Source organism: Hylobates moloch, unplaced genomic scaffold (genome assembly GCF_009828535.3).
Source record: "Hylobates moloch isolate HMO894 unplaced genomic scaffold, HMol_V3 SCAFFOLD_20, whole genome shotgun sequence".
Lineage (NCBI taxonomy): Eukaryota > Metazoa > Chordata > Mammalia > Primates > Hylobatidae > Hylobates > Hylobates moloch.
The window spans coordinates 24724203-24748279 of NW_026652295.1; the positions used below are offsets into that span (position 1 = coordinate 24724203).

The 24077-nt window shown below is 41.5% G+C and overlaps 1 protein-coding gene across 14 annotated transcripts in view; it reads left to right on the top strand.

The window, feature by feature from the left end:
• The window catches only part of CARMIL1 (capping protein regulator and myosin 1 linker 1), a 337716-nt gene that overhangs the window by 119110 nt on the left and 194529 nt on the right, over positions 1 to 24077 (top strand). The gene's annotated exons all lie outside the window — the stretch shown is intronic.

A 24077-nucleotide genomic window follows, 5' to 3' on the forward strand; every position in this document is an offset into this window, starting at 1 on the left:
GCACTCAAGCTTTTCCTTATATGAGATTCATCCCCTTCAGGGTATGCGGACTCCGTGTGAAAAAGCTGAGCAGGTTTATTTTGACAGCACTACCTGGAGGGCTTGCCCCATTTCTTTCCAGGAAAATTTAAAATTATTCTGCTTTTTTTTTTTTTTTAAGACTGTCTACTTCATTTTATAAGCCACAACGTTATAAATCCATCTAAATTTAATAGTAGAATTATAACATTGCTTTCAAAATTTCTCACTGGGTCACAGAATTACAGAGCTGAAAGAGACCTTCACCAGAAGCAAAACCATCCTGGGAAAATAAATATCATGTTTTAATCTTTTTTTTTTCCTTTTTTTTTTGAGATGGAGTTTTGCTCTTGTCATCCAGGCTGGAGTGCAGTGGCACGATCTCGGCTCATTGCAACCATTGGCTCCCGGGTTCAAGCGATTCTCCTGTCTCAGGGTTCAAGCGATTCTCCTGTCTCAGCCTCCCGAGTAGCTGGGATTACAGGCACCCACCACCACGCCCAGCTAATTTTTGTATTTTTAGTAGAGATGGGGTTTCACCATGTTGGCCAGGCTGGTCTCGAACTGCTGACCTCAAGTGATCCGCCCACCTCGGCCTCCCAAAGTGCTGGGATTACAGGCGTGGGCCACCACGCCCAGCCATGTTTTAATCTTAAGGTAGTTTCACTCACTCATGGTAACTTTGTTTTTTTTTTTGTATTAACAACCTTTTCTGTCAGTAGAAACTACTTTTAAAACTGCCACAGAATAATAATGGAGCCACAGCGTCCTTAGAGATGGGCATTTTTCACTCCGTGCAGAGATGCGGAAATGGGCTCAGAGAGGACAAGGGGCTCACCCAATATTGAATGGCTATTTAATGGCAGAGTGGGGATGAGAACTTGTCTTTTGAGTGCCAGTCCAGTGTCTTCTGTAACACATGGGGCCATTTATTTTAAGCCATCTTGGCCCCAGCTGATTAACAATTTTCATGTACAACCTAGCTCACGAGAGTGGCATCATGGAGGAGGTTGTCATTCAGCAAACACTTATTGAGGGGGGATACCAAGATGAAGATAATGAGACACTGTCCTGCCGTCAGGGGGCTAACACTCCAGAAAAGGGTTTGCAGGCATATTTACAGCTAAGTGCCGCAAAGAATTAAGCATTCTTAAAGTTCTTTCTAGCTCAGTCATTTGAACTTCTTTTCCCAAAAAAATCCTTTATTTCCCCAACTCCACAAAAGCAAGTCCCTCTTGGTTAAGCCCTCATACAAGGGGAAGTGCTGGTGTCTACCAAGGGGGCCTTGCAGGCTGTTGGGCTAATTGTGGTCCCAATCCCCTTTCAAGAGGGCATCTTCAAGCAGGTGGTCAGAATAAAATTCTTGATGGTTTTGGTAAATGGCAGCAAGTAGAGCATGGGGGACAAGCAGTCAATAGGAATGGGGACATCTGGTGCATGGGGTGGGGCAGATAGGGAGTCTGAAGAGGTAGAGGGTAAGCAATGAAAGTTGTGGCTGTAGCTGCCAAACAAAGGGTGTTTTTACATGCACTTTTGCCACTGGTTATTTAAGGAATCTGCCATCGCAGTGCCTGTGAAGAGGCCATTATTTGACACATGAGGGTTTTCAGTCAAGTGAATAGCATGGTATTCACAGGGCTGCTTAGAGAAGTGCTGTTATCTGGATAAAGGATGGTGGTGTCTGGATTAACTCTAGTATAGTTTCTTCCTTGGGACATCATCTCTTTTCCACTAATGGACTCCTAGGCATTCCATCACTCGGCTTAATTTTCTCGGAGAATACATGAAATGTGAAATCTTAATTTTAGACATCTAAAATTGGGCAAATAAGCTTTTTAACATATACATAGATTTAAAATACATTTAGGTTTATTTTCATTCAAATAGCACATGCTTTCTGTGTTTGTGTGTGCATGTGCATGCAGTGAGGGGAGATATTGACATCTTTTCTGGATTATCATTTAATATTGATGTTATTTAGTGCAAATTTGGAGGATTTAAGAATATCAGAGGGGAGAAGATTACATTTTCTAAAGAATTAGAAAAGGGGCCATATCTCTGAATGTTGGGTTACTGCAAAAGAGGAACAACTGGGTAAAGAACTATTTAAAAATTAATGAACAGGGTAATTTTATATTTTTCTGATATGGGTGTAATTTTGTACTTCCTATAGTAAGACCTAGTGATGTCATGTCTAGGACCTCTTCCACCAAGAGCTCTCAACTAGGGATAATTCATTTGTTTGTATTCAGAATTCACAACTATGATAAGCCTTTTTGATGACCAGTGGCAAGGGAACATCATCAGTCATGAAAACTCACAAACAGAGAAATCAGCAAGTATATTAAAGTAATGGATATTTCTCTTATCCTCCAAAGGTCTCACATACAGGTGTATCGTGAGTGTCCTTGATTCTAGTTAATCCATTTCTTGTGTAAAGTGCTTACGGTGATAAGTCAATGTGGGTTTTAATTACCAACTAGCCTGTTAGTGGGTGGGAAGAAGTTTGTTTTCCAAAGCTTGGTGTTAGCAAGTCCTGTTTATGTGATAATCATATGCAGAGGTCACAAGCTAGCTATATTCTGGCCATGGGAATAGAAGATTTAGATCAGATGACTGTCTTCTTTATACCAGACACTGTGCCGTGTGAAGTGTGACATGAACAAGCCCTTCCAGAATCATGCAAATTATTGCTCCACATGAGAAGACTTTCATGAGTAAATAATGTAACTGAGGATATGAGCCCTAAGAGCTGGTCTGGGGTATTGATGAGAAGCATTAGCAAGGAGAGGCTCACCTCATGGGGTGCTGCAGGGAAGGTGGCTTTTGAAGATGATAATTGAGGGTTCAAATTCTAACTCTTATCAGTGTTGTTGGGACAAGTTAAATTGTTATAAACCTCTTTGAGTCTTGGTTTCCTTACCTATAACAAGAGAATCATGGTCCTTGCTCGTGGAGTTAAATGTGATAAGGTAAGTGCCTTGCCACTTCTGGTTTACAGCAGATTTCAAAAACATCCCCCTTTTCTTCCCCACTCACAGATGGTTCAAAAAAGGAAGAGCTATTATGAACTGGTGTGTGGAGAGAAGGCATCTGGCAGGATACCTTTTGATACTTATGTAAGCGATCCAGGATGCACAGCCTTTTGTGGCTAGAAAAAGGCCTTAGGCCCCTGGTTTTGCAGGTGTAATACAGATGGTAGGGGCTGCACAGCTACTATGACAGTCATTCCAAGTGTTTCTGCTCAGGATTCTGGACTTGCCATTGTCTGGCTCTGCTAGAATTTGGTTGTCTACCTGCCCAGGTGAGGATGCAACCCTTGCATTAGAGAATACGCTCAACAGCCATGGTCTCTTTGACTGGGGAAGCTAATAGGAGACCCGAAATGTTCTAAGTCTGTTGTGGATGGTTTATGTTTGGTGACTGGATATGAGGCAGATTTCAGGGAATGGTTGCATATTGGTCGAGTTTGGCAAAAATATAAGAGGCATTGAAACCAGATATCAAACTAAGCCTTAAGGCATTCAGAAAATAAAACACGCTGACTTCTAAGAAGTGAAAAGTGTAAGTTTTGTTTAACTTATTTAATTCAAAAATGATGCTAATGAATGTGGAGGGATGATTTGGATAGAACCTGTTCTGTGTGGGGCCTTCATATAATCCCTAGAGAACGTGTCAATCAAATTATGCCTGGAGGAAATTTTATTTCCAATTTCAGTTGCTTTACTGATATGTTAAGGGAATTAAAAAATATTTAGCTCGGCCTTTCAGAGAGCTGTTATTACTGTTTGAACTATGACTGTTATTTTAATTCTCATTAGATGACTAGTATCTTTTGAGCTGTTGTTAGCTAGGCTGTGTGCTAAAAAGTTTTTATATACATCCTCTTATTTAATCTTCACAACACTTATAGGAGGTAGATACTACATTATGTGTTTTTACAGCCAAGGATGAGGTGCAGGGGATCTGATAACTCGCTCCAAATCACACAGCTAGTAGATGGTGGAGCTAGCCCAGGCGTGTCTGTCTTGAGAAGTGCTGTACCATCCACCTTACAATTACATCTGTAGGTATTGTCTGACTTCCAGAATCCATGCAGTACATCTGTGCAGCTTCCGTTTCTGTCCTTAGCCTCAATTCCTTTCTGTCTTTAGTTCTCTATCTTTACCTTAAAATCTCCGTGTAAATCATGCTAACCTAGCACAATCCGTGGTGCACCCACTTGGCATTTTCAGGGAAAAAGGATAAGGCCTATAAATAAAAGTCCACACCCAGCGCCTGGTTCTCCCTGTGCCCATTCTGACTGCTTTATCTTCGGTGCTTTAGATGAATGTGCATCTTCCTGGATGCTTTTCCTTCCTGCGTGATTTGGAAGAATTAGAATCAGTCTTCCTTCCATGAGTTTCCCAGGGAATCAGAGGAACTTTTTAAGCATAATGATGGAATTTTTACTGTCACCTTTTATTGTAAAATGCTCTATAGATGAGAAACAGATTATATCCATCCCCACACCAGCTGTGCTTAATGGTAATGGCCAAAAAAATGTTCAGAATTAAGACTGGGAATTTTTTGAATTAATATCCCAAAGCTCCTTTAAAAACTTATAACTCGGTGAACTAAAACAAAGTCATTTTAGAAGGAAATGGGTTTTTCTCTAATAGTGGCCATCAGAATGATTACCCAAGTGATGTCACACAGCTGGCAACCTTCTTAGGGAAGGTAACCAATAGCAGAGGAAAGTCTGCCTTTCTCTACGTTAGCACTGCAAAAACCAATTGTCCCTAGAATCTTCAGTGTCATCATGAAACGTATATAAAGCCTCTGCCTATTGTTTGAATGTCTCCTCTCACTAAGAGGAACCATCAGTTCAGACTTGCCCAGACTCATTGAGAAGACCAGGCTAACCAAGCCACCCTTAAGAAATCTTTCTAAATTCCAAGAAGCAAAAGAATATATTTTTATTATTAAATAGCTAACATACTTAGTTTAGTTTAGATTTATGATATAGTTCTAGTTTTAGGGTTTTCCTGCATATTGTATGGTACTTTTATCTCCATATATAATATATTTAGTATATTTATGCTTATTTCACAGGAACTAATAACATTTATACAGTTTTGAATTATTTTAACGGTTTACATTTGTTTTGCCTTTGCTTTCATAACATTGTTATGTCTCAGCTCTTAATTAATAATGTTGTTCAGGGATGCAATTGCTAATTTTAATATTCCCCCCACCCCGGAAGAAACATTTTATATATATATATATATATATATATACACACACACACACATATAAAATGTATATGTATATATGCATACACACACAAAATGTGTGTGTTTATAGATACACATATAAAACGTGTATATGACATTGTGTGTGTGTATATATTGGAGTAAAAAGCAAGGATAGTCAGCTCCTGTGTTTGCTTATACAAGACATAGGAACTCAAGCTCGCTTGCCTGTAAAGTGAATAAAATTATGTTCTTATGCAAGTATCACAGTCTTCCTGGGACTCAGTTTCCTCACTCTCAAAGAAGGAATTTAACTGATGAATTCAAGGATCAACTCTAAACTCATTGAATTTCCTTATTAATCTCTTGGGACGTGCAATTCAGTGCTATAACTAGGGTTAGCCTGAGTGTTTCAAAGCAAGATTAATGGAAGCTCATTCTCCAGCTGTCGGGTTAGGAGATTATTCACAAATGTTGCCCTGTCATTTGAATCTGGTAGGGTTTGCTGATGAATAAATGAACCCCATTATACTGACAGCCACCTCACTAATCGATCCTAACTAAACCGTCTTATCCTCTTCACCTTCTGATTGTGTAGCCAGCAACTTGCCAGACCTCAGGGACATTGTTGGGACATGTGGAAGGTCTGAGACAGAGGGCCGGAAGGACAGACAATGCCACCAACTCTGTTAATCAATCCGCATTTCTCAGACTTGGCTCTCAGCCTACTGAATTTGACAACCAAGGATTTGCATGTAGTTTTTTTTTTTTCTTCATTTTCAATTAATTTCCCTTTTTATGCCTTCCTAATTTCTCTTCTTCTTTTCTGACTAAGCTATATATTTACACTGTGAAATTGACTGTCATTAATCTTTTTCTGCCTTGATTTCCTCAACTAAAAAATGGATAAACTAATACCAGCCCTTTCATTCATGGTGATCTTGGGAGGAAAAAAAAAAAAGAGATAACTGATGTCAGAGAGTGCTTTGAACTTAAAGCAGGAAGATGGTTCAATTATAATAAGACTCTTCTATCTTTATTTTTATGTGACATTTAAAATGTTAGCGTTAAATACGCTTCAAGGAAGAAAATCCCGTTTTGAATGACAGTGTTAGAATGACGGCCTGTAAGATACTGGAATTGCATGCAAAAACCAAGAAAATGTGTTTAAAAACTGTTAAGACCAAGCCAGCTACTGTTTCTTTTCAAAGAATATATGTAGGAATGTGAGAATTAGGTAACTCTAGGGCATAATAAAAAACAAGAACATGTGCTTTCTGATTTTGCCAATCTATTTTGTACTTATTTTATAATTCAATTTTAAGAGTAAAGTGTAATGTCTGATTCATGAATGTTTTCCTGTGTAGTGATTTTTTCTTCTTCTGGAGCTGTATAGTCCAGTATGATAGCCACTGGCCATAATTGCTATATTAATTTAAATGAAATACAAAATTTAGTCACACTAGTCACACTTCAAGTGCTTAGTAGCTACATCGTGGCTGGTGGCTCCTGTATCCGAATGTGCAGATACAGAACATTTCCAGAAAGTTCTGTGAGAGAACACTATTCTAGGGAAACGGAGAAAAGGTGAAAGGATACTCCCATTGTCCCTTTTCCCAAAATTGCGTTTTAGAATTTAAATAGAATCTCAGGTTATATATTATAGGTACTATATTTACAATATACATTTGAAATTATTAGAGCATGAAGGTGGTGGTTGCGCAGGAAAGCACAACTCCAGAAGATCCTTTTTTCCCCTACTGAGGACAAACATAATTTGATAATCTTCAGAATAACACTTGGAAAATTCTGGAACCAGCTCTTTCCTCTCAAGTTGCATTTCTTCCATAAAGAGTTCTTTTTAAAAACAAACAAACAAACAAAAACTTTATCTAGGTAACACAGTACCTAGACCAATCCAGGAGTCACTTAAATTGAATTGCTGTGTAATTATTTCGGGGGTGTAAACCAAACTGTTACCTTTAGCAAAATAATTAGTTTTCTCTTATATTCCAATTTCACTTCATCAGCAAAACCAGTGGGCTCCATCATCAGTGTATATCTGGTCTGACCACCTCTCAGCACTCCTGCTAACCCCTGTGGCTTAACCATCACCATCTCTCATAAGCTATTGCCGTTGGCCCCTGCCTGGGCTCCCTGCTTCCACTCTCCTTCTCTCACCCACTTTTCAGTCTGCTCGCAACATGGCAGTCAGAGATTGGCCTTCAGGACAATTATCAGTCAGAACGAAGTGTGGACAACAGCCTATAAAGCCTCACAGACCTCCTGGCTCACCTCACCCCCATCTTACCACTCCTCTGACCTCCCCTGCGCTTACTCCCTTCAAGCCAAGGCTCTTCTTTATTTTTCAATTGCTGCAGGCATATTCTTGCCTCAGGGCCTTTGCATTTGCTGTTCCCTCTGCCTGGACCATGCTTATCCCAGATAGCCATATGGTTCTTTCTCTTACTGCCTTTAGATCTTTCTCAACCTCACTTCATAATTATGTCTCACCAAGCTATTTAAAAATGCCACCCACCTAACCCACCACTCCTGTCCATAACCCCCAGGCATTAAGTGCACTCTATTCTCTTTTTGTACTACATTTTTCTCCATAGCACTTATCACCATAGAAATACCATATGTTTTACTTATTTATTCCTGTATAATCTCCTTTGAGTGAAATACAAGCTGCTTGAAGGCAGAGCTTTATGTCTTTTTTATCCTTGGTGCCTACCACAAGGTAGGCACTCAGTAATTATTGATTGAAAGAATTACTCAAATCTTTAATGACAATGTTTGAAAACAAGGAGTGCTAATCTAATTGAAATTCATTTTAGCAAGAGATAGAGAGTCAGGAAGACACATCCTCTGGTGTAACCCTGCCTCCCCTCCACTTCTAAGATTACTCTGGTTTCAGGCTCTGCTTTCTGCCTGGCTCAACAAGGGGCCTCCATTTCTCTCCTACCTGCACTTGACGAGCCACATAGAAGGGAGTTTGAACCAGGGCTTCAGGGAGTTGTCTGTGGACAGCTTCTGAGAGAGGGAAGTTGAGGCTTCCCGTGTTGGCTGGTCCCTTTGCTGGCTGGCCAGTCCTTTGTCACCATGCCAGCATTCTCAAAGGAGGCAAGAAGGGATCTTTTGGGTTTTGCAGCAGGGCCGCTTTGTGTATATGTTTGTTCGGACGGGGTAGGGACCATGGGTGAAGGACCCACCTGGAGTTTGCTGCCTTGGGAACGGAGGTGATGAGCTTTAAACATAATAGAGGCTGGGCGCGGTGGCTCATGCCTATAATCCCAGCACTTTGGGAGGCCGAGGTGGGCGGATCACCTGAGGTCGGGAGTTTGAGACCAGCCTGGCCAACATGGTAAAACCCATCTCTACTAAAAATACAAAAATTAGCCAGGCGTGGTGGCACACACCTGTAGTCCCAGCTACTGAGGAGGCTGATTCACAAGAATCGCTTGAACCCGGGAGGCGGAGGTTGCAGCTAGCCGAGATCGTACCACTGCACTCCAGCCTGGGCGACAGAGCGAGACTTCGTCTTAAAAAAAAAAAAAAAAAATAGAGGTGCAGTGTTCCCTGCTTCACGGAAGGAAGTAGTTAATGCCAAACTGGGGCACCCGGCCTGTTTCTGGCAAAGTGCAGGGGAAGGGAAAGCTCGGAAAGGGATCTGTAGCAGTAAAGACAGAGGAGTCACTTACAGTTTGTTGGTTCCCACTGAGGCACGGCGGAGGAGGCACAGCTGTGCCGAGAGCCTAGGTTGCTAATTTCTACATTAAAAGGTGTAGCAGCAGCAGTGTTTATGACTAAACCCGTCAACATTTCACTTCCTCCCATTGTGTGAAGACTGGATTTGGCTTAAAAAGCTCTGCCTGAACTTTCAGTTTATCTTGAAACTTTGAGATGTTTGTCAAAGTGCTGGATGGAGTTATTTTAGTAAATCAGTGATGTTTCTATGTTCCCTGAGCGAAACACTAGCTGATCTCATTTACCTGAAGCTTTGAGAAAGAAAATATTCTCTTTTTAAAAATAGCTTTGCTCCCTTGAGCATGCCCTTTCTATATGCCCTGGCTTTAGAAGATGGGCTGCCTTATGTTTGAGATTTTTTATTCATTGCCACTAAAATAATATATGGTGATTTGTATACCTCATATAAGGTCTGCCTCATCAGTACCCTCACCCATCCTTTACTAATTATTTAGTTTTGTGGATTTAACCCTGTAGTCCTGTTGGCACAATCAAGGGCAAAATCAAGATCCAGAAAGACATCAGATACCTGAAATCCTTTATTAAAGTGGATTTTGCTTACCCTACATCCATTGTTAGAAATGACGTTCCCAGATTGTAAGAGCTGCAGAATTCTGGAACTGGAACTCTGTCTTTCTGTAATGAGTTTGTGAATGAGGAAGTTCTTTGAACACAGTAGGCAAAAGGCAGGGATGTCAGCACTTGACACTTCTATGCCTTTCCTCTACTAGGCTATCTTTTTATTGTTCTATTTCTTATCCTTTTGGCAGGTGCATTGGGAATTAGCTAGTAGATCTGTTTTAAGTGGGTAAGCTGCAAACAACAGATTTTTAGGTACTTCCCTTATAGGATATGGCTGTTAAACAGGAAGGATGTGTCAATTATGTGGTAGACAGCAGGATAAAACAGGCAGGACAGAATTATTATCAGATTCACAGACTGTACCAACTTCTTGCCTTCTAAAATCCTGCATTTTCAGAGGCGGAAATAGGGTGAGAAGGAGCAGTAAAACTTGTTGCATTCATTCACTCAACAGATATTTGAGCACCTGCTTTGTGCCAGTGATGTACCGGGCACTGAGAAATAGAGCTTTGAATAGGACAGATGTGGTCCCTGCTCCCAGGCACCTTGCAGTTTAATGGGGCTGGTAGATATTAAATATATAATCCCACTGTTAATTAAAACTGTGATAAGTATTCATAAGAAAATGTGCAAATACGGTGGGAGTATATAATAGGGAGACCTAGTGTAGTCTGGACTTTCTTAGGGAAGTCCTTTACCTGAAGGATGAGTAGGCATGAGCCAGATGAAGGTAAAGCAAGAGGGGGAAGGGAGAGCTCCTAAAGCAGAGGTGGGGCAGGAGCCCTCCTCTTGGGAGAGCAACAGAAGGCCAGTGTGGCTGGGTTGAAGTGAGGCTGGAGGTGGAGGCAGGGGTCAGTGTAGTGGTGCAGAGCCACTGAAGAGCTTAAGCAGACAAGGGACATAATAATGTTTGGGTTCTTAAAAGATCATGTTCAGATCCTATATGAGCAGGTGATTTGAGGGGGCAAGAGTGGATCTGTTAGAAGGCTATTGCAAGTGGTCCAGGAACAAGATGGTGGTAGCTTGGAATAGTATCATAGTAGTAGAGACGGAGAGAAGTGAATGGATGTTAAGAGCTATTTAGGGAGGTAGACTGCATTGAACTTGGAGAATGACTGAGATAGGAAGAGAAGGGGACAATGCTTGGATTTCTGGCTTCAGAAACCATGTGGATGACCATCCTTGTTCCTGAGCCAGACCTATCGTGGGAAGGGCAGATTTTGAAAGAAAGATCATTGGTTTAGTTGTTGACATGCTGAATTTAAGGGTTGGAGTAACATACAAGTGAAGTTAGGTCAATAGATCTGATGATCGAAGGGGAGATCTGGGCTGTGCATAAAGTTGGGAGTCATCTGGGAGGGGCTGAAGCCATGAGAGAGAATGAATGGTAGCAGGGAGTGGGGATTGGACATGCGACTAGGAATAACCAGAGAGGCTGGTTGAAAATGTATGGAAACGAGAACATCAAGCACGAAGGGCTATACTCAGTGCTAAGGAGAAATGTGGTTAGGAAATGCGTGGATTTAGCAGCCATGAGGTTGGATTTAGCAATCAAGATTGGCACCTCAAGCAGGAGCAGTTTCAGTGGAGTTGTGGGGACAGAAGCCAATTTTGAACACTAGATGAGTGAATTGGAGGCAGGAATATGGAAGACACTGAGTATGGGTACCTTTTTTGAGAAGTTGGGCTCAAAGGGTAGAGACAGTTAGAGGGAACCTGCAAGAGGTGTGTAGGATCCAGGCATATAGCTCTAGGTCTAAACGTCTCTATGTTTGGATATTTAGAGATGGAAGGGAAAGGATATTTAGTTGCTTAAGGTTCCTGCAAAGACAGGTGGGATGTAACCCAGAGCCCACATGAAGGGACGGGCATTTATCTCCAGCACTTCAGAAGGAGAGGAAGAGGAGGGGGTGGATACAGCTGCAGGTGCAGGCAGGTGTGGAGGTTTGGAGTGGGATGGTAAGTGATACCATTCTGATAATTTCTGTTTTCTCTATAAAGTAGGAGGGAAAGTCATCTTCCCAGATGAAGGGAGTGGAATCAGCTTGCTGGGTAAGATCAGTTCTCCAGCTGTGCTTGGCAGCTACCACTGCAAGCATGGAATAGGCGGCTAGGTAAGTTCAGCCAAGATTGAAGTTTTACTCTGTGAGAGTAATAAAAGGACAAGGAACACGAAGGCTAAGGACATTAACACATGGAGGAATGATTTCAGAGGCGTTTCAGTGGGATGAAGATAGGTTAGTGCTGATGGAGAATGACCTGGCAGTGTCAGGGGCCAATAAACAGGGTAGTGGGAGTACCTGAATAAGGGAACTAGCTATGAGTGCTTCTCCAACTGTAATGCTAATGTGAATCACCTGGGGATTTTAGTAAAAACGCAGATTCTGATTCAGCAGGTCTGGGCTGAGGCCTCAGATTCTGCATTTCTGACAAGTTCCTGTCATGCCAGCCTCTCTGGCCCGTGGATCACACTTTGAGGAGAAATTAAAGGGTTGTGAGGGCCAGGTAGTGGTGCATGGTTGTGAGGCCCAGGTGGGAGGATCACTTGAGCTGAGGAGTTTGAGACCAGCCTGGGCAACATAGATGTCATCTCTACAAAAATTTAAAAAATTACCTGGGTGTGGTGGCTCGTGCCTGTAGTAGCTACTTGAAAAGCTGAGGCAGGAGGATCACCTGAGCCTGGGAGGTCAAGGCTGCAGTGAGCCGAGATTGCACCACTGCACTCCAGCCTGGGTGACAGAGTAAGAGCCCGTCTCATAAAATAAAAAATGAAAAATAAAAAAATAAAGATTTCGGGCATAGAGTGGGATGCCTGAATTAGAAATCCTTTGATGTGGTATAATCTCAAGCAATAACTAGCATGGCCCAGGATATGACAGAGTGAACAAGAAGGCCCAAGAATTAAAAGGCTTCCTGATCATCATATCTTTAGGGATGCAAGATTAATGATGACTTGCACTGATTATCACCAACACTTTTCTAAGCACCTTGTGTGTATTACCTTCTTTAATCCTTATGACAACCTCCAGTGAGGTATATATTGTGATCCCATATTTTACAGATGAGGAAAGTAAGGCACACAGAGGTCTTTCTCAAAATCATTCGTGCTTGTAAGTGGTGGGGCCAGAATTCAAACTGGGGTGGTACAGTTTCAAAGCCTAGTGCTCTGCGTGATTGGATGCCGTATTGTCCCCTGATGAGAGAAGTTGGGGCTGTATAGAAAGTGTGAGGTGGGAGGATCGTTTGATCCCAGGAGTTGAGACCAGCCTGGGCAATATAGTGAGACCCTGTCTCTACATAAAATAGAAAAAGGAAAAAAAGATTTTGAGCCAGGTATTAGCATCACCTATGAATGAAGTTCAGCATGTCTAAGAGAGTGCTAGGCACAGTACTTGTAGGCTTTTTACATGTTATCCCATTTAATCCCCACAACTGTCCAACAGAGTCTATTTCATACCCATTCTACAGGTAAGAAAAACAAAATTTAGGAGGTTAGGTAGTTGAGAAATGGAGAAGTTGGTAATTTGATCTAAATTGGTCTGGATTCAAAGCCCATTCTTCCTTTATACCAAAGTTTATCCCATCACCATATAGAAATGGAAATTCTCTTCCAATTCTTAAATGGGTTATAGTTACCATGGGAGTATTCTCCCTCTTCCTCTGACTCAAGCCACATGCTGCAGATGATGTGTTATGAACAAGGCTGAGACCAGGAGACTGGGCTTCTGGGCTTGGCTGTTTCTAACTCGCAAGTTTGCACACTGTCTCTGTAGGTCTCACACCTTTGTCCCTGTAGATCATTTTCAGAGCTATATTCTATTAAGTTTGAGGACAATTATTATGGCCCCTTTTATATTAGTATCTACTGTATGCTCAGCACTTGATAGGTTATCTCTGGTACTTACACTAGGATACAGATTGTCTCCAATTTAGAAGTGAAAAAGCTGAGGCCTGGAGATTTCAAGCAACATGCCTAATACCTCTCAGTCCACAAAATGGCAAAGCTGAGATTTCGCCTGAAGTGTGTCTGACTCTAAAGCTCATGTTCTTGCCATCTTACCAGCTGCCTCATCCTCATCTATAGCCTCATGGTGGATCCCGCTTACAGGTGCATATGGTACCATATGCTAGTATTTATCAAACTTTCAAAACCTGGGGTCAGAGTAAAACATGCATTTTATATTGATTTCGAGAAGTGTGCACACACAGATTTGCATGCGAGTATCATGTATATACCGACATCACTCAAACAAGTTTTATGAAATAACGCTTATGTTTTCTACTTGCTGTGCCTTGGCTTTCTTTTCCTTTTCACTTTGGTTTAGTCTGTCATATTAATATGCTCATTAAACTCTAATGAATTGATTTAACCACTCACCAATGGGTTGCAGCCCTCAGTTTGAAAAGCACCACTGTAAATTATATACCTACCGTAATTTCTTGATATGATTACCCTAAATCTTCTATTCTCCTTCTTTCCTTATTTTTTAATCTCAGAATTTAATGAAGACTATCTGATTATATATGTAATGGTGTTAAATCTAAGTCAATCCCCCACCGCCATATGGCAACCACCTTTCTGCAAAGTGGGAAACTATCTTATAACTTTGTTCTGAGAGAAGGAAAGAAAATATGTGTTTTTTTTCATTTGATGACAATGCTGATATAACAAGGGAGGGAGAAAGAAGTGACATTTGTGTTTCCTTGGCTTGAGAAGATGAGAACGTAAGGCCAAGAAACACAGACAAGTTGAAATGCTGTAGGCTGGGGAGGGACTGCGGCAATAGACTTACAGTAAAAGAAAAGTGAAACCGATTTCTTGTTCCAACTCTGCCATTTAGCATTTATGGGACTCCTTCATGTGCCAGGTACTTGTGTTTTGCATATATTATCTCAGGTGAGGAGACAGAGATATGGGAGGCCGAGTTACCTGCCCAAGATTGCATGGCTGGTAGTGAGTGGTCTAGTAGGAATTCAGACCCAGACTCCATGGAGCCAGTGCTCCTTGTCACTAGGCCATAGCTGCCACTCATCTCAACTTTTGAGTAATCCCATGTGGTCTTTATTCGGTGCCAGGCCCAGGACAGGGGACTTTTGCCCCCTAGGTTTTGAATCTTGGGAGGGAACATGCTAGAGTGGAAGACTGGAGTCAATTCGTTCCACAAGGGCAGCCAGAGGAACTCCTTATTAGTCCCTGCTTCTCCCATCTTTAGAGTTGATTTGGTTTCTGTCTCTATTGAGTTCTGGTTGTTCTTTTGATTACAAGAACTACTCCATTTCCTTTAAGTAAATTTATTTATTCTTAAAATTCTGTTGCTTGAAACTAAGAATAAGCCCTAATAGGCACAGAGGAATAATTTAACTCTTCCTGATCTGTTTCCTCATCTGTAAAGTAAAGGAAAAGGGCACACATATCCCATGACCCCTCTTAACTCTCTCATCTTTAGCTAGAACTGGGTTCTAGTGATTCTCAAACGGATGTGTTCTAAAAGAGGCTGGCTGGCCCTGTGTTGGGGAAGCAGAAGTTTTAGTAATTAATTAGGTTAATATGAACTTTATAGTTATATTTTTTCTGTATTCCCTGAATAACTGTGACTCTATTACTTGTGAATTTATTTAAAACATAAATATGACAGTGATGACTAGATGAGGTCTCTTAGCACACATGCCCTATGCAGACCTGTGAGCCTCCTGCTCTCTGCTCACCCAATAGTTGAAGGCCTAGGTAGGAGTTCTGCCACATGTGAGTTCTTAACACAAAATCCTCATGGACCCTGTGGGCCTGGAGCTGGATACTTCACTCATCTTCACCCTTGGCCTCGTGCTAAGAATTATCATCCTGTCACCACTTAAAGATGCCCATTCATGTTTGTGTGTCACTGCTAAAGTACTGTCATTAAAGAAGTGTCATTACTCTGACTTTAAAATACGTTGTTCTAACAGAATCAGTATGGGAGATTCCAGACTTCTGTATCAGCGGGTGCTTTGAAAAGAGGATCTGATATGTACTGGCCCCTGTGTTCACCTGTGGACAAACATTAGACATGTTTGTTTCTTTTATGCTTTGATAACACCTTACAACTTGCAGTAGTGGGACTTTGGAAAGAATGAAGTGATTGTGTCTGGCATGCTGTATATAAACATTCCATTTCTACATAATGTGAAAAGGAATGAATTAGGTGAAAATAAATGGATTTGCACAGGTGTTAGAGTACATAGATTTCCTCTGAAACTAAACATCCGAGTAGAAAACGAAAACTCAGTGACTTCTTGACCCCCTATTGAAGGAGCACCTGATGGTCCAGGGAGCAGAGACGTAAGGGGTAATTAATTCCTCTCAGCAAATATTTACTGGGGGCTTGTCATTCCTAGAAGTCCACCCAAAAAGAGTGGAGCCAGAGGAGAATCCCAGAGAGAGTCTAAGTCATGGGCTCAGAGTGTAGGGAGGTGACTTTGAGACCTGTTTCAACCAAACCTCTTATTTTAAATTTGGGTAAAATAAGGTCTACAGAGATTGTAACTTGTTCATGGTTAGGCCACTTGGCTAACTTGAGGCCAGACTCAGGCTAAATCTGGATAACTTTCCTCTTGGTTTAATACTATTATGGACCTAAAATTTTATTATGATATTAAAATATAAATAGCAGTAACAGACACCATGTAGCAATTCTCATGTGCCAGCACCCTTCTAAGCACTTTAGGTATATTAACTCATTTAACCCTCATCATTCCATGAAGTGTAAATATTTCTCTCATTTTTAAAGAGAAGAGGGCCTGGTGCAGTGGCTTGATGGCCCATGCCTATAATCCCAGTCCTTTGGGAGGCTGAGCTGGGAGGATTGCTTGAGGCTACGAGTTTGGGACCAGCCTGGGAAACATAGCAATACCCCATCTCTGTAAAAAATTAAAAACTAGCTGGGCATGGTGGCACATGCTTGTAGTCCTAGCTACTCCGGAGGCTGAGGCCAGAGGATTACTTAAGCCCAGGAAGTCGAGACTGTAGTGAGCTATGATCATTCCACTGCACTCTAGGTGACAGAGTGAGACACTGTATCTTAAAGAAAAAAGGAGGAAACTGAGGCACAGAAAAGGTTTCGTAATTTGCTCTTAGCCATGTATATATTAAATAATGGAGCTAAGTTTCAAACCCAGGCAGTCTAAATCTACAATTTGTTCTCTAAACTACTAGACCAGGGGTCAGCAACCATATCTTGGGCTTTATGAGCCATAAAACTCTGCGTGGGGTAGTGGGAAGAGGCCGGGTTTGACTTATAAGCTGCAGTTTGCAAACCCTACACTAGACTGTATAGCTTCACTGGGGCACATCCATTAATATCAGTGTATCCCACAGCTGCCCATGAAGAGTGAAGCTCTAATTTTAAAAAGGATTTGAGGTCAGGAATTAAAATGTACTTTTTTGGTGTTCCTTTTGGGTGAAGTGTCCTCCTGCCAGAAAGGATGGTGCTCATCATAGCTGAGTATGGTGTTAGGAGGCCCAGAGCCAGGAGAGAGGTTTTATTCTCCTTCAGTTTTCTGGGTGACCTTGCATAAATCCCTTATCATCTGCCACTTATAACTCTGCAGTGGTGATAATGAGCCTCACCACCTGCCCTTCTCCCTCACCTAGGTATATGTCTTGGATTAATGACGTTTTATCTGCAATGTACTTAGAGCTGGGAGTTTGGAAGGGGAAAGTATTAAGAGGGGGAAATGATGGCATTCATCATTTAGTTTGCTTGCAAATTAGAGAGTGCTTCAGGGGTGTAAGACCATTTGTTGAATGTTTGGCACGTAGAGCCCAATTTTAAAGAAAAGGCACTCCTGGTAATCTCCATGAGAGAATGTGGGTTTAGAGAGCATGAATTTATGGATTGCCTGTGCTGCAGTAGGCTTTGGGCAATGGAGTTATTTAAGATGGTATTTATTTATTTCAGTTTCTAATAAGTGTGCAATGAGCAGATTCCATAGTTGTTGTCCATATCTCCATAAGAAAATGTAGGCTTCTCTGCTAAACTGTGAGTCTTAACAGTAAGGAAGACTTATAAATGTTTCTAAGTGAAATTATGAAGTTAAAAGTTGAACCAAGAAGCCTCAGAGGGAACTGGCTGCTGCCTGCATTTCAGTGAAAGGCAGAAGAAATTCATTACAGAGGTTGAAAATGTGGTTTGCATGTTAAGGCTGTAGTGGAAAAATGGGCCTTCCCAGGGGAGGTGGGAGGGAAGTTGTAGCTTACCCTTTGTGGTGAAGGTACCTTGGCTAAGCACATAAACTCCATCTGATGCACCCTATTTTTTTTTTTTAACTTTGCAAGAAAATTCTTCCCTTCAAAGCCAAAGATGTGCATTGAACAGAAAATTGCAGCCTAGGAGAAGTTTCAGTATCTTTGTATTTTTTGTTTGTTTTGTTCTTTTCACAAAAACAATTATTTAAAAATTCAGTAGGTGAAGCAACTTAATCTTACTTTGTGAAACTAAATCTAAGATGCTACTAGTTAAGTTATAAGAAGAGCTGGTGTTTAGCAAAGGCATATTAGATTCTGGGGTAGGGCTTTATCTGCATTTGTATCTTATTTAATCCACAGAACAGTAACAATCCTGCAGAGGAATATTCTTGTTGAGCACTTCTTGTATGAGGCACCTGAGTTTGCTCATCTGTAATTCTGTAATCTCTAACTCTCTAGAGATCAACAAAAGTCTATCAGGTTTAAGTGGCAGAGCCAGAATCTGAATATAAGTCTTTCTGATTCCAAAATTCAAGCTAGTAGATTGACCAACAGTCCCAGTTTCCTAGGATGCAGGATTCTCAGCCCTGAAACTAGAAACGTCTTATACAAACAGAAAGAGTAGGTCACCCTACAAGCAGGATGCCTCCCATCCTGAGCACTGAAGAAATATTCATTATTAGGAAGCACTTTTTGGTAAGTCACAGAGGATGTGTCCTGTGCGACTGCTCCTGACTCTGCTAGAAACTGTGTGTGTGCACTATAAATCCTCTGAAGCTTTAAATCCTAGGGCAGTTTTGGAGCCAAACAGAGAGCCTGGGAAACTGAGTTCAATGGGATTTCTAGTACGAATGTAGCCCTATTAATTGGCTCAGTTTGTGTTGATAAAACAAGAGTCACAATCTGACTTGTAACCGTAGTATTTGTAATTTTCACTCTTGCTTTAAAATATTGCTGCCGTGTTGTACCCATAAGTGAGTACAGTTTTGGGAAAGCTTGGAAGATTTCATCTATTCCAACCCCCATCCCCTTCCACATTTTCTGTGAACTCTCTGTGTCTCTGGAGGCTTTCACTGACCACAAGAAATGGGGACCATCCTGCACAAAGCTTTTGTGGCTTATCAGTCTTCCTTCAAAGCCTGGGCTCCCTTATGAATGTGTTTCTTTTCAGACAAATTATTTTGATCTGTATCCAACTTCTGAAGGACACCGTGTACTTCCACTGCCTGTAAAATACTTTTAAAGAAAGGGAGTTGACACAGAGGGCCACAGATTGTGAACCTTATTATTGCTGGGGTGAAGGTAGAAATGATCATTAGATCCTCATTTATCTACTTATAGTTACAAAATTAATCTTTACTCAAAAGGTGAATCCATATGAACATTCTGGTTTCTTTTTTCTACTCTTCTTTTTTTCTTTTTCCTATTTCATTTGTTATTTTTAGAGATGGGATCTTGCTCTGTCACCCAGGCTGGGGTGCAGTGGTACCATCATAGCTCACTGTAACCTCGAACTCTTGGACTAAAGAGATCCTCCCACCTCAGCCTCCTGAGTAGTTGGGACTACAGGTGTGAGCCACCACGCCCAGCTCTCCTCTTGTTTTAAATCTTCTGACTCTAGTTCGTACCCTGTCAGTGGCCTCTAGAAACTTCCTATGGTGACTTTTCTGGAAAGGGCAAGTCAAGAGAAGACAAGCAGGTCACCTGACTCCCTCCCTCCCCTGCTGCCCACCCCCCATCCCCACTCCCCCACTGGTAGTGGGAGAGTTATTCCCTAAAGTGCAACAATTGTCAAAGGATGGAATGGCTGGCTGGTTCCTTGTGCTAGTGATTGCTGTTGTATTTCAGTTGTTTGGGTGCATGTTTGACATTTGTTTTTAAGACTTATTAATTAGATTCATACAGGGGACTTTGTAATCACTTAATTGCCGATATGCTCATTGTGTAATGATGTCAAAAGGTGTCTAATTATTTTTGGTTCATACTTTGTTCACGTTTTTCTGTAACTGTGCTACAAATGAAGTACTTTTCCAGAATGAAGTCTTTCTTCTGTGATTGGTGTCTATTGTCTTGCAAAAGGCATAAATAAAATAACAAGTTCTCAAGTGATTCTCATGGAGAAGGGGCTGGGGAATGGAGGGCAGAATGAAGGCAGGGGAGGAGGGCACCAGAAGAGGGAAAGGAGATGGAGCAAGATGGAGTGGAGTGTGGGGGACACTGGCAGCAGTAGCAGAGAGAGGGGTCAGAGGAGGGGTGGGGAGCCAGTGAGGAGAGGCACAGATAGACTGAGAGGTATGTATGTAGAATCACGTAGACAGATACAGAACAGAGATGAGAGAGAAATTCAGAGAGATAGAGACTAACAGATGATGGCGGTGCATAGAAAGAGACAAAAGGTGACACACAGACCAGTAGGGATTGGTCCTTTTCCTTATGATATCCAAACATCTCTCATTGTACTGCTGGTCATTTTACGTGTTTGCCTCTTTCTGGCTTTAAAGCTCCATGACTCATCTGTGTTTCCATGTGTGTGGACTATTGAGGAATCTGTTTTTTGGAAAGGTGAGGTTTGACAGCCAGTGTAAGTCATTAGGAACACCATCTCTGGAACCAGACCATCCAGGCTCGAATCCCAACTGCCATCTACTTGCTGGATGACCTGCACAAATTACATAATCTCTGTGTGCCTCTGGGTCTTCATCTTAAAATGGGGATTATAATAGTGTTTTCCTTATAGGGTGCTGTGAGGATTAAATGTGGTAACATACACAAACCTATTAGAACAGTGTACTGAACAGGTACTGGCAATTACTACTATGTTTGTGAAAGGATCCTGGATTCCTTTGAAGGAAAGTTCACAGAGTTAAATATATCTTTATGAATACTGAAGAGGCTACAAGTTCCTGTCTGTGACTTTTGGCCTTGAACCTTATTTTTAATGTGAGGTGAGAGAGGAGAGTTAATAGACTGAGAGTGAGGAGTTGCAGCTTCTAGTTCCAGCTCTGCCACCGACTAGTTGTGAGATGATGAGTTTCTCTGGACCTGCTGTCAGATTATATACAAACTCAGGGAATTTTAGGTCTTTGACCGTGTGATGTTGGGACCTTTCTGGCATGCGAGTTTTAGGATTTGTCTGTTATTTTACCTCTATGCAGAGGTTTTGTGGACCTAAGCTTTTGGGAAAGATTGGGGATTGATCATACCAGTACCCCTGGGAGAGAGAAATGTGTGTGCTGCTTTGTAAGTAATAAAAAGAGAGAAATGGTGAGAATAGAGAACTGGCTTCCTATAGCCATGCTTATGATCTTGGTTGTCAGCGTTATTATCTTATTTCTTTTTCTTTTCCACTCTGGAGGAGGAGCAGTATTTGAAAGAGGGGTCATATCCTGGAGCTAAACGGGAGTAGAAGGTGCTGGATGCACTGTGGAGCTTAGTTCAGAGAAGGTGAATATTTCATCCTTTAAGATGAGTTCTAATCTCGTATTCCGCTCCCCAGACCTAGGCAAATGGCAGTGCAAGCCAAGCGTATCTCTGGTGCCTTTTATCTCGCTTTCCAAATTCCTCTTTATTACTGTCATGCTTCTTTCGATTATCTGATGCCTGTTATTCAACCCTGTGTGTCTCATGCAACAAAATGATCTCCTGCCCTTTTGCAAAAGGCCTGCAAACTCTTAATTCCCTGAGTACTGCTGTATTAGCCAAAGATTAACTAGTGCTGATGACAGAAGAGTTCGGTTCTCCAGGGCATACTTGGATTTAAAAAGAGCATTTTGAAAACTGTTGGAATGTTGAAAAAGGTACTCCTTCAAGCTGAGCGCTTTGTGGATCTCTTCCAGTCGTGGCTGCCCTGGGCTATCCCTTCCTACCTTCACTGTAACTGATCTTCCAGGGGCTAGAGCACGAGGAGGCAGGATTGAGTAGTAACATATAAATATAGCCTGGTGGTTAAGAACATCGGTTTTGGTGTTAACAAAGCTGTAAGATTTAAATTATACTCTTCTTAAGGACCTTATGAACTCTGATGCTTTTATAAATGATTTCTGCTCTAATTGAATGGCCTTGAAGTGAGTTCATCACTGAGTCTCAATTTACTCATTTGAAAAATGGGAATAATGACATCAAATATAGTTGTTGTGAAGGTTAAGTGTGCCACTCTCCTCAAAGATATTCACCTATTCATGGCACATAGAAAATGCTCGACAAAGAGTAGCAATGACTCAGGGACAGCTTTTATGGCCTGCAATCTGTACAGTTGCACAGGACACATCCGCCAGGGGCTAGAGCACAAGGAGGCATGATTGAGTAGTAACATGTAGATATATTGTGGTGGTTAAGGACTCAGGCTTTGGCATTAACAGGTTAATGCAGCCAGAAAGTGGCAGAGCCAGAATCTGAATGTAAGTCTTTCTGATTCCAAAATTCAAGCTAGTAGTTTGACCAACAGTCCCAGTTTCCCGGGATGCAGGATTCTCAGCCCTGAAACTGGAAACATCTTGTGCAAACAGAAAGAGCTGGACACCCTACAAGCAGGATGCCTTCCATCCCAAGCATGTGAATTCTGTTTCTCCCTTAATTATATGACCTTGAAGTGAGTTCATCATTTCCCTGCATTGGGTTAATGCCTTATTGCTATCGTCTTGAAATTCTTAATCATATTTGAACAATGTCCCTACTGATTATGTAGCCAGTCTTGCTACTACTGGGCTGCACTTGACCTCCATGCACTCATCCTGGCCATACTTCATCCCTGTCCCTCTCCTTTCTACTGCCTGGTGCTTTGTCCCATTTCCTTGCCCCCAAGGCCTTAGGAGGGTGTAAAAAAAAAAAAAAAAAAAGGGATAAATTCCTCAGGGAAAAGCTGTGATTTGGCTCACAGCATATGGAATATTCAAAGATAGACATCATCTGTTGCCCACATTTTTATGAGACCGATATGCTGCCTGTAGCATTGAGAAGGCACTTGTTGCCTACACTTTTAGAAGTCATTTATTAATGGCTTCCTAGGGCATGCCAACTCTAAAATCAAGCCACAAAAATGATACCAGGTAAAAATTGATCTTGTGAATAACTGCGACGGTGGCATTTGGGTGAAAGGTCTTGAAATGGGCTGTGTCTTTTCCCTCAACTTTCCTCACCTGCTCTTATCACACTCTCCCAGCCAGTGTCAGATTACTTCTCTTCTCATCTGTCTCATAAATAGTTCTGACTTGAGTTATCCCCTGCCGTGATGACATATGATTATTCAAAGAAAGATTTTATAGAAAATGCACTGTTTCTATTCGGAGTTGGGAGACTAGGGAAAGGCATAAAGCACGCCACAGGGGCACAGCCTTGATTCACTTTCTGTGCTCAGCTTAGCCGTTCGAGCCCGGGGTTGTGTCTGGGTAAAGCAGTTTGACTTTGGATAAGTCCTTTAACAACCTGAGGTCCCAGTGTTCTTAACTTTCTACAGTTTTGTTCTAATCTAGCATCCTTAAACTAGCACATAAGCATAACTTGCTAAATAAGCACCACTTGCTAAATACAGGCTTAGTGACAAGGAAGTTATTTGGAAAATACAAAAAGGGCAATTCTGCCATCAGGACTTGAGAAGCCTTGCAGTTTTCTTTCTTTATTGAAGAGACTCATGAGGCCTGCCCAAATCTCAAAGTTGCAGAGTGGAAAGTTTTGCAGTAAGCTTCATGGATGTGGGATCCTGGCTCAAGGTCTGAACTCCTAGCTTAGCCCCTTAGTATTCATGAGGGCCTCTGCTAAGTAAAAGGAACCTGTAGGCATATGGGACCCCACAGGCTGTATGTATGTTCTTAGCTGAGTATCAAAAAGGAAACCTCCATAAATGTTCTAAGACTAAGAGAGGCACAGCTGAGAAGCAAAGTTAGGGATGATTTTTTGGAAGCTTAGCCTGATTTCGCTCTGTGCATTATATAAATGTTAGCTGGAGTACAAAGGATGGAAAGCAAGAGGGCAAATGTGGGTGGTGTTTGTAATTTGGGAAGTGCAAATGAGTACTTAGTTGTTTTTTTTCCATTAAGTTTACTGTTGATATAGTGAGACTTGTGACTATATATCTGCATTGTAGTATCACAGAGACCTGTTTTACTTAATCCGAATAATCTGTTGGCTTTTTGGGCTGCTGACAGATTTCTCATCTTGAGATTTCACCTGTGATTTGTTCTAAAAACTTTGATACAGGGACTCTTTAAGTTAAAACTAATTGTATGAGACCAGGAAGCTGTCCCAGGTCGTAATTCTTCTTACATGACAGGAGCCAA